Source organism: Harmonia axyridis, chromosome X (genome assembly GCF_914767665.1).
Source record: "Harmonia axyridis chromosome X, icHarAxyr1.1, whole genome shotgun sequence".
Classification (NCBI taxonomy): Eukaryota; Metazoa; Arthropoda; class Insecta; order Coleoptera; family Coccinellidae; genus Harmonia; species Harmonia axyridis.
The window spans coordinates 29,058,167-29,070,666 of record NC_059508.1 but is presented as its reverse complement, the minus strand read 5'-3'; positions in this window follow the sequence as shown (position 1 = coordinate 29,070,666).

The window sequence follows — 12,500 nt, the reverse complement described above, 5'->3', positions numbered from 1 at the left end:
AAAAATCATCTCTCTAACTATCCTGGTTCAAAAGTTGTATCGGAACTTTTCACGTCGAAAAAGAACATAGGCGAAAAAGGACGTGAACATTATTCCTTATAAAAATCAAACCCGACCATGGATTTTGATTCTGATTGTTGATTATCGCTATTAGAACACATTAGGAGGCAACCAAATCAAATTTGAGAAAATTCCACAATCAGAAAATTTTTTTCGAAAAAAAAAAAAAAATTCGAGAACACCTCGGTCATGGCAAGTTATTTCCCACAATCCATTCCCCAATCAACGTACATCCCAGAAAAAATCATCTCTCTAACTATCCTAGTTCAAAAGTTGTATCGGAACATTTTCACGTCGAAAATATATCTCTAAGTCCAGACCGATGCACCACGTAATCTCGGGCAGACCGATGCACAACGTAAATGACGATCGGGACCGGGGCGATCGGTCGTATCTGACACCGCCGGCTCGGTTCTAACATCGTCAATGAGTCGGGGTTGTAAAAAAGGACGTGAACATTTTTCCTTATAAAAATCAAACCCGATCATGGATTTTGATTCTGATTGTTGATTATCGCTACTAGAACATATAAGGAGGCAACCAAATCAAATTTGAGAAAATTCCACGATCAGAAAATTTTTTTCGAAAAAAAAAAAAAATCGTAATCACCTCGGTCATGGCGAGTTATTTTCCGTATTTCATTCCACAATCAACGTACAACATAGAAGAAATCATCTCTCTAACTATCCTGGTTCAAAAGTTGTATCGGAACATTTCACGTCGTAATATCTCGCCAAGTCCAGACCTCGGCGATAGGTAGTATCTGACACCGTCCGCTCGGGACTGACATCGACTTGGACTCGGGCTGATGATGGGGAGGCGTTTAAGGACGTGAACATTTTTCCTTATAAAAATTAAAGTCGACAATGAATATTGATTCTGATTACTGATTTACGCTTTAAAAACACATTAGAAGGCAACCAAATCGAATTTGAGGAAATTCCACGATCAGAAAATTTTTTTCGAAAAAAAAAAAAATCCGAAAAATATTTTTCGATTCCGATTACTGATTTACTCTTTTAGAACACATTAGGAGGCAACCAAATCAAATTTGAGAGAATTCCACAATCAGAAAATTTTTTTCGAAAAAAAAAAAAATTCGAGGACACCTCGGTCATGGCAAGTTATTTCCCACAATCCATTCCCCGATCCACGTACATCCCAGAAAAAATCATCTCTCTAACTATCCTGGTTCAAAAGTTGTATCGGAACATTTTCACGTCGAAAATATATCTCTAAGTCCAAACCGATGCACCACGTAAACTAGGGCAGACCGATGCACCACGTAATATCGGGCAGACCGATGCAGAACGTAAACTCGATCATACCGATGCTTCACGTAATCTCGATCTTACCGATGCACCACGTAAACAAGGGCAGACCGATGCAGAACGTAAAGTAGATCTTACCGATGCACCACGTAATCTCGATCTTACCGATGCACCACGTAATCTCCATCTTACCGATGCACCACGTGAACTGGATCTTACCGATGCAGAACGTGAATTGGATCTTACCGATGCAGAACGTGAATTGGATCTTACCGATGCACCACGTAATCTCGATCTTACCGATGCACCACGTAATCTCCATCTTACCGATGCACCACGTGAACTGGATCTTACCGATGCAGAACGTGAATTGGATCTTACCGATGCAGAACGTGAATTGGATCTTACCGATGCACCACGTAAACTCGATCATACCGATGCACCACGTAATCTCGGGCAGACCGATGCACAACGTAAATGACGATCGGGACCGGGGCGATCGGTCGTATCTGACACCGCCGGCTCGGTTCTAACATCGTCAATGAGTCGGGGTTGTAAAAAAGGACGTGAACATTTTTCCTTATAAAAATCAAACCCGATCATGGATTTTGATTCTGATTGTTGATTATCGCTACTAGAACATATAAGGAGGCAACCAAATCAAATTTGAGAAAATTCCACGATCAGAAAATTTTTTTCGAAAAAAAAAAAAAATCGTAATCACCTCGGTCATGGCGAGTTATTTTCCGTATTTCATTCCACAATCAACGTACAACATAGAAGAAATCATCTCTCTAACTATCCTGGTTCAAAAGTTGTATCGGAACATTTCACGTCGTAATATCTCGCCAAGTCCAGACCTCGGCGATAGGTAGTATCTGACACCGTCCGCTCGGGACTGACATCGACTTGGACTCGGGCTGATGATGGGGAGGCGTTTAAGGACGTGAACATTTTTCCTTATAAAAATTAAAGTCGACAATGAATATTGATTCTGATTACTGATTTACGCTTTAAAAACACATTAGAAGGCAACCAAATCGAATTTGAGGAAATTCCACGATCAGAAAATTTTTTTCGAAAAAAAAAAAAATCCGAAAAATATTTTTCGATTCCGATTACTGATTTACTCTTTTAGAACACATTAGGAGGCAACCAAATCAAATTTGAGAAAATTCCACAATCAGAAAATTTTTTTCGAAAAAAAAAAAAATTCGAGGACACCTCGGTCATGGCAAGTTATTTCCCACAGTCCATTCCCCGATCCACGTACATCCCAGAAAAAATCATCTCTCTAACTATCCTGGTTCAAAAGTTGTATCGGAACATTTTCACGTCGAAAATATATCTCTAAGTCCAAACCGATGCACCACGTAAACTAGGGCAGACCGATGCACCACGTAAAGTGGATCTTACCGATGCAGAACGTGAATTGGATCTTACCGATGCACCACGTAAACTCGATCTTACCGATGCACCACGTAATCTCAATCTTACCGATGCACCACGTGAACTGGATCTTACCGATGCAGAACGTGAATTGGATCTTACCGATGCACCACGTAAACTCGATCTTACCGATGCACCACGTAATCTCAATCTTACCGATGCACCACGTGAACTGGATCTTACCGATGCAGAACGTGAATTGGATCTTACCGATGCACCACGTAAACTCGATCTTACCGATGCACCACGTAATCTCGATCTTACCGATGCACCACGTAATCTCGATCTTACCGATGCACCACGTGAACTGGATCTTACCGATGCAGAACGTGAATTGGATCTTACCGATGCACCACGTAAACTCGATCATACCGATGCACCACGTAATCTCGGGCAGACCGATGCACAACGTAAATGACGATCGGGACCGGGGCGATCGGTCGTATCTGACACCGCCGGCTCGGTTCTAACATCGTCAATGAGTCGGGGTTGTAAAAAAGGACGTGAACATTTTTCCTTATAAAAATCAAACCCGATCATGGATTTTGATTCTGATTGTTGATTATCGCTACTAGAACATATAAGGAGGCAACCAAATCAAATTTGAGAAAATTCCACGATCAGAAAATTTTTTTCGAAAAAAAAAAAAAATCGTAATCACCTCGGTCATGGCGAGTTATTTTCCGTATTTCATTCCACAATCAACGTACAACATAGAAGAAATCATCTCTCTAACTATCCTGGTTCAAAAGTTGTATCGGAACATTTCACGTCGTAATATCTCGCCAAGTCCAGACCTCGGCGATAGGTAGTATCTGACACCGTCCGCTCGGGACTGACATCGACTTGGACTCGGGCTGATGATGGGGAGGCGTTTAAGGACGTGAACATTTTTCCTTATAAAAATTAAAGTCGACAATGAATATTGATTCTGATTACTGATTTACGCTTTAAAAACACATTAGAAGGCAACCAAATCGAATTTGAGGAAATTCCACGATCAGAAAATTTTTTTCGAAAAAAAAAAAAATCCGAAAAATATTTTTCGATTCCGATTACTGATTTACTCTTTTAGAACACATTAGGAGGCAACCAAATCAAATTTGAGAAAATTCCACAATCAGAAAATTTTTTTCGAAAAAAAAAAAAATTCGAGGACACCTCGGTCATGGCAAGTTATTTCCCACAATCCATTCCCCGATCCACGTACATCCCAGAAAAAATCATCTCTCTAACTATCCTGGTTCAAAAGTTGTATCGGAACATTTTCACGTCGAAAATATATCTCTAAGTCCAAACCGATGCACCACGTAAACTAGGGCAGACCGATGCACCACGTAAAGTGGATCTTACCGATGCAGAACGTGAATTGGATCTTACCGATGCACCACGTAAACTCGATCTTACCGATGCACCACGTAATCTCAATCTTACCGATGCACCACGTGAACTGGATCTTACCGATGCAGAACGTGAATTGGATCTTACCGATGCACCACGTAAACTCGATCTTACCGATGCACCACGTAATCTCGATCTTACCGATGCACCACGTGAACTGGATCTTACCGATGCAGAACGTGAATTGGATCTTACCGATGCACCACGTAAACTCGATCTTACCGATGCACCACGTAATCTCAATCTTACCGATGCACCACGTGAACTGGATCTTACCGATGCAGAACGTGAATTGGATCTTACCGATGCACCACGTAAACTCGATCTTACCGATGCACCACGTAATCTCAATCTTACCGATGCACCACGTGAACTGGATCTTACCGATGCAGAACGTGAATTGGATCTTACCGATGCACCACGTAAACTCGATCTTACCGATGCACCACGTAATCTCGATCTTACCGATGCACCACGTAATCTCGATCTTACCGATGCACCACGTGAACTGGATCTTACCGATGCAGAACGTGAATTGGATCTTACCGATGCACCACGTAAACTCGATCTTACCGATGCACCACGTAATCTCAATCTTACCGATGCATCACGTAATCTCGATCTTACCGATGCAGAACGTAAACTCGATCATACCGATGCACCACGTTATCTCGGCAGACCGATGCAGAACGTAAAAAAAAAGCTTACAGCACGCGGTGTTCCCAAGCGGTCACCCATCCAAGTACTAACCGCGCCCGACGCTGCTTGGCTTCAGTGTTCAATTCAATTCAATTCAATTCAAACATGTATATTTGGTGTTAAGAAATACATTATAAGTTGGTATATGAACTTATTTATAATACATTGGGGGGCTATAAAGCTTCTACTTAGTACAAGTATATACATTTAATTATGATAATAAAAAATGATTGAATATCTTAAAATAATTGGGGATAAGGGGGATTTTTATTTAATATCGTTTATTTATTTATATGTTCTCATTAGGAATTATTCAGGAAAATTAAAAATAAAAACCTGATTGAAATAATTTGGGTTAGGAAGTGGGGAGGTAGGGGGATATATACATATATTTACACATATTTACAGTTATTTACAATTGGAAGTTTAGTTCCGTTATGCTAATCGGCGAGATACGAATCGGTTAGGTCGCCATTTGCTGGATGTGGCCAGTCCCTTTCGTCGTAAGTCCGCTCGTGCCGCTATTGGGTCGAAACCCGGGGGCCGATTGGTCATTACGATTACGGGGCGATGGACACACCTTTTGCAATGGCGGTTCTAGCGTTCATCGAATCTCGTCGATAAGACACCATTTTCAAAATGTCGTTGAGTGACAATACCAGCTTTAGCGGGTGGCGTTTCTATGGGGATTGGCTTGGGGTTTTAGGAATGTAGGAAGGTGTTGGTAAGGGAGGGAATGGGGAAGTCGGGAGTTTGTTGCGTGGATTCGCGATTTCGTTATATTTTTTGTCAGTCTGTTTGAGTTGCACTGGAATTGGTAGAAGTCATTGGAGATTTTGTTTATGTATTCTCGTATTGTCGGTATGTTTGCTTGTTCGTGTAGGTCTGAGATTCTTGTAAAGTACGGCTTGTTTAGAGCCAGTCTTAGTGCTTTGTTCTGCAAACTTTGTATCGATCTCAAAGGGTAGGGTCTCAGGTGGCAGAAGGCCGGCGCGGCGTAAGTGATGATCGATCTTATATATGAGGTGTATAAAAGAATTTTGTTATCTGAATTTAAATGACTTTTTTTGCACAATAGAGGATATAGCTTCTTTTTTGTTGCATAACCTTTGGCGACTTGATTTTTGATGTGTCGGTGAAAGTTAAGTCTTTCATCTAGTTCAACTCCTAGGTATTTGATACTGTTTTTGGGTTGAACTTCGATGTCACCTATTTTTAATTTATTTTGGATAATTTTATTATTTTTCCTTCTGCTAAACACGATTTGTTCGGTTTTCGCTTCGTTCAGTTTGATTTTCCATCTGTCAAAATATTTATGAAGAATTTTGAGATGGGTTTTAAGCTCGTTGTTAGCGTCTTCAGCGCAGTTTGAATGAGCATATATTGCTGTATCATCTGCGAAGAGTGCTAGGTTTGTATTTTTGTGCATTGGGATATCTTGGACATAGATATTAAATAATCTAGGTCCGAGGACAGAGCCCTGTACAATGCCCGCAGTAATGTCGATGGGGTCGGAAATTTCCTTTCCTACTCGGACAGTGAATTTCCTATCTGATAAGTAGGAGTTCACCAGTTTCGTAATGAACTTGGGGAACTCTAATTTTATCATTTTGTAGGTCAGGCCCTCTATCCAGACTTTATCGAAAGCTTTTTCGATATCTAGAAGGAGCAGGACCGTATGATTTTTGATATTGAAATTGTTAATAATATCTACGACTATTCTGCATGTTTGCTGTGTCGAGCTGTGTTTTGCCTTGAATCCAAACTGATGGTCGTCTTTAATCTGGTTATTTTTAATTACTGAATTGATTTTAGTCAACAGTATTTTCTCAGTCAATTTACTAAGGTTAGATAATAGGCTGATCGGGCGATAATTACTCGGAGAGGTCGTGATCTTTCCGGATTTGGGGATGGGCGTAACTATCGCCGTTTTCCAGCACTTAGGCCAGTACTGGAATTTAAAAATTGCGTTAATAATATAGTTCAATTGAACTATTGATTTTTTAGAAAGATTTCTGATCAGCCTATTATCTATTTCGTCGTTTCCCGGAGCTTTCTTCATCGGGAGTTTTTAATTAATTCGAAAATTTCCGTTGGGTTCGTTAAGAACTTTTGTTCTGGTTTAACGAACCTGTTGGAGTTAAGGAAATTTTCTACTGTTTTACGTATGTCCGCCTGTTCATGGTCATCGGCTTGAGAAATATGATGAGCGGTTTCGAAGGTTTCCGCTAATATGTTCGCTTTTTCTTTATCGGTAGAGAATTCCGCGGAATTTTGGATTAAGATGGGAACCTCGGAGTATTTTTTGATATTACTTTGGACTGTTTTCCAAAGGAAGGTTCTGTCGTTATTTATTTTAGTGAGTTTTTGTTCCCATCTTTCATTCTGGAGGTTTTTGATTTCTTTCCGGATTTCGCGAGTATAAATGTTGAGAATTTCTTTGTCTATTGAATTTCTATGTTTTTGCCAAAGTTTCCTAGTTCTATTTCTCGATTTGATAAGATCGATTATATGAGGGGGGAGTTTTTTGTACGCTAAATTTTGTTGTTTTTTAGGGGTTGTTTTATCGCGAGCATATTTGAGGGCCTTCGTAAACGTCTCGATTTCCCTTTCGATTTCTGAGGCGGTTTCAATTTTGTTGTTGATAGCGATTTTGCTATCCAATTTTTTACGAAAGATATCCCAGTTGGTGACTGAGTAGTCGTACACCAACTTGGCTGGGTTTCTTTCGATATCAATGTTGACTTTGAAAATAACTGGGTTGTGGTCAGATCCCAGTTGACAACTAGTTTCTGGGATACTGTTTATGCGGACGTTTTTGGTAAGCACCAAATCTATTGTACTTGGTGCTTTGCCATTGCCCGGGAAATGTGTATGTCCACTAGGGACGTTCAAGGTTATATAATTGTTGGATTCAAGGAAACTGAAAAGGCGATTCCCGTTAGTATTTCTGCAATTGCAGTTCCACTCTTCGTGCTTAGCGTTCAAGTCGCCTAGAACGATAACGTTGGCGGTTTTTTTAGTTGTAAACAGGTTCCTTAAACAATTATTGGTGAATTTGTTACTAGGGCTGTTGTACACCGCCGTAATAACGAAGTTTTCATTAAAAATTACACTAATATTCTCTATTGTGCACTTTACTTTGGGTAAAGGCGAGATGGTGGATGCGCTACTAAGACTGTTCTTCACAAGAATGGCGACTCCACCAAAACCAGAATTGTCGTTTCGGTCCGCTCTAAAGGTTCTGTAACCGTTAATGAAGAATTTGTTTATGTCTTTCAGTCTAGTCTCGTTAATTGTAAGTACGTCTATTTTGTTGAAATTTAGAAAGTTCTCAATTTCGGTGTGTTTTTGAGACACACCGTTGGCGTTCCACGTAACTATTTTCAAGGACTTAGAATCCATTTGAGGTAATTACATATTCAAAGAATATTTTCGACCGTTCCTGTTGAGAAGCGGCACTCTCCAATTTTTTATTTAAAAGCTTTATACTTTCAAGGAATTTATTTAGGTTGATATAAGAATTGAGTTTTTTAAATTCATTTTGAATTTCCTCAAATGGATTTCCTGTTGATTGGAATTCCGGGGATGGCGTAGGTGGGATATTTGGCAGGATGGTGGGTGCGCTTTTGCTGGTATTGTCACTCACCTTATTTGCTTTGATTGTCGCCTCATAGGCGGCTTTCCTCTGTTCCCAGGGGTTGCTTTCTGGAATTGGGGCTGGCCTGTATCTCGGTTTGGGGGCGACTGCGGCTCTGGAACTCCTGGAGTTCTTCTTTTCGATTATAGATTTGTAGATTGGACAGTCAATGCTGTTTGCCGGGTGACTTCCATGGCAATTAATGCACTTAGCCAAGGTTGTTATTGGTTTGGGGCAGTTCATCGTCAAATGCGACTCGGCGCATTTGAGGCATTTTTCCGCCCTATGGCAGTTGGCGGTGGCATGGCCCCACAACTGGCATCTGTGGCACTGAATGATTTCTTTTTTGGTGGTGTACCGATTCCACCTAATTTTAGTGTAGCTTACAACTTTTATGTGTTGTTGTAGCTGTTTTAAGGTGACTGTATTGTCGGTCACCACCATGTAGGCCGGGGATTGCGTCGCCCTCATCTTATGGATTTGTATTACAGGAACATTCTGGCCTATTAAGTCGTCCTTAATTTCCTCCAGCTCGATGTCTTGCTCTAGGCCCCTCAACGTAAAGGCGTGGGTCTTTAGGTGTTTGGGGGTATAAGTGTGGTACTGTATACCATTTTTGTCCAAGAATTTCATGATTTTTTCTTGGTCCTTCAAGGTTTCACTGTATATGGTGGTGTCATTTACCCCATATTTTAAGTAGAAGTTTCCGTCTACTTCGGATTTTATTTCCCTCACTTTTCTGGCGTGATTTGTAAATACCCCCAGTACGACAATTGGGGGCGGTTTTTTGGCAGATTTAGGTTCAACTTCGTCCTTCGTAGTTTCAGGGAGGTAGTTGAATCTATTTTTGATTTCAACGTGCTGGACCGTCTTTCTTTTTAATGTTTTTTTGGTGGTTGGGTGCGTGAATTTGGGATTGCTGATATCGGTAGTCCTCGATTTTTTGGTTGGTGCGGTGGAGGTGGAGCTTTCCTCGCCGGAACTTGTATCGTTGTTCTCGATTTCCATCTTATCGAGCGTCATTTTCGATTTAAATTCCTCGCTCGGAGGAATTTAAATTAGAAACTTTAGTCACTTTCACTTCAAATACGGTCAGTTTTGTCCAAATCGACCCAAAACAGGTAAATTTCAGGTAGATTTCACTAACACTTGGGTTTGGAATGCGGCTAGTCGCCGTAAAGTCTAGACAGAGCGGCTTCACTTCGGAATGCGGCCAACGCCGGAGGGGTTTTACGCCCTGTTTCGTCTACGGAATGTGGCGAATCGCCCGAGGGCATGAGACGAACACTTGAAACACTTTCACAATTATACAGGTAATTCTGAGAGGTCTGGAGACGACAACCTTTCGGCGCAAGGGTCTGACGAGAACTGGCAATTTCAGCGTGGTATGGCCGTAAACAACAAATATAGCGATATTTTCTATGATATCTCACTTTTTGGGAGCGGAAAGGACGTGAACGTTTTTCCTTATAAAAAATGAAATAACTTTTGGATATTAATTCTGATTGTTGATTTAAGTTTTAAGAACACATTAGGACATATCTCAATGAAATTTGAGGGATTTCCGAAATCGAAAAATATTTTTCGAAAAAAAAAAAAAATCCCAGAAGACCTCGGTCATCTCAAGTTTATTTCCATATTCTATTACACAATCAACGTACATCACAAAAGGAACCATCTCTCTAACTATCACAGTTAAATTTTTGTATCGGAACATTTCACGTCGGAATATCTCGCTAAGTCCAGACCGGGGAGATCGGTCGCATTTGACACCGTCCGCTCCGGTCTAACATCGTCTTGGAGTCGGGGTAACGATGGAGAGGCGTTTAAGGACGTGAACATTTTTCCTTATAAAAATTAAAGTCGACAATGAATATTGATTCTGATTACTGATTTACTCTTTTAGTACACATTAGAAGGCAACGCAATCAGATTTGGGGAAATTTCAAGATCAGAAAATTTTTTTCGAAAAAAAAAAAAATTCAAGAACACCTGGGTCATGGCAAGTTATTTCCCACAATCCATTCCACAATCAACGTACAACATAGAAGAAATCATCTCTCTAACTATCCTGGTTCAAAAGTTGTATCGGAACATTTCACGTCGAAATACCTCGCCAAGTCCAGACCGGGGCGATAGGTAGTATCTGACACCGTCCGCTCGGGACTGACATCGACTTGGACTCGGGCTAATGATGGGGAGGCGTTTGAGGACGTGAACATTTTTCCTTATAAAAATTAAAGTCGACAATGAATATTGATTCTGATTACTGATTTACGCTTTAAAAACACATTAGAAGGCAACCAAATCAAATTTGAGGAAATTCCAAAATCAGAAAATTTTTTTTTGAAAAAAAAAAAATCCGAAAAATATTTTTCGATTCTGATTACTGATTTACTCTTTTAGAACACATTAGAAGGCAACGAAATCAAATTTGAGTGAAATCCAAAATCAGAAAATATTTTTCGAAAAAAAAAAAAAATTCGAGAACACCTCGGTCATGGCAAGTTATTTTCCACAATCCATTCCCCAATCAACGTACATCCCAGAAAAAATCATCTCTCTAACTATCCTGGTTCAAAAGTTGTATCGGAACATTTTCACGTCGAAAATATATCTCAGAGTCCAGACCGATGCAGAACGTAAACTCGATCATACCGATGCTTCACGTAATCTCGATCTTACCGATGCACAACGTAAACTAGATCACACCGATGCAGAACGTAAACTCGATCATACCGATGCACCACGTAAACTCAGGCAGACCGATGCAGAACGTGAACTCGATCTTACCGATGCACCACGTAATCTCGATCTTACCGATGCACCACGTAAACTCGGGCAGACCGATGCAGAACGTGAACTCGATCTTACCGATGCACCACGTAAACTAGGGCTGACCGATGCATCACGTAAACGACGATCGAGAGGCGCGAAAGGACGTGAACGTTTTTCATTATAAAAATTGAAATAAATGATAAATAATGATTCTGATTGTTGATTATCATTTTTAATAAGCATTAGGAGGCAACCAAATGAAATTTGAGGAAATTCCGATAATAGAAAATTTTTTCGAAAAAAAAAAAAAATTCATGAAATCCTCGGTCATCGCAAAATATTTACCATATTCTGTTCGATAATCAACGTATATTTAAGAAGGAATCATATCTGTATCTATCTTGGTTCAAATTTTGTATCGGAACATTTTGACCAAAGTCCGAGCTTCGGCCGAAACAGACACCGCTGACCTGGCCTATCGATCGACCGAGAGTCGGGGATAGAGCGTAAGTGTTGTCTGGAGGGGAACCCTGTGCTCTCCTGACATATATAGGGAAGGTGGTCGCGTTGGGCGATGCAGAACGTTTGGATCGGGAATTATATTTTTGGTTCAGCTATTGGAATATGGTTTATTGTTGGTATATATTGGCGAAATAACGTTCTTACTGACTGGGGATATTCATAAAAATGAGTCCGGAGATTTTCAGATCGAAGTCCGAGTGATCCGACTTGGAAGGCGTGTTGGGTGGGTCGAGATGGCTTAGATAGATCAGACGAGGCGGGCTAAGTGTTGACGTCATGCATCGGTCCATTTTCAGATTGAGTCCGAGTAATCCGACTTTGAAAGAGTGTTGGGTGCGTCGAGACTGTTTAGATAGATCGGACGAGGCGGACTAGGTGTTAACGACATGCATCGGTATATTTTCTGATCGGAGTCCGAAGAAATCGGCCCTAGTAGGCGCAGCGGACGGTCGAGACGGCCTCGGTGGGTCGGATCGATCGGGAAAAGTTTGCTAAATCGTGTCTGGAGGGGAACCTTGGGTTCTCCTGACATATATAGGGGATAAGGTTTGGGTGAACGATTCTTCACGTAAAAGTTGAGTAATTTATTTTTCGATAAGCTTTTGGATATTGATGAGAAGTATATGTATATCTTCGATTAAAAGAATTCTTACCGTCTCCATGTATATTATATTAGATAT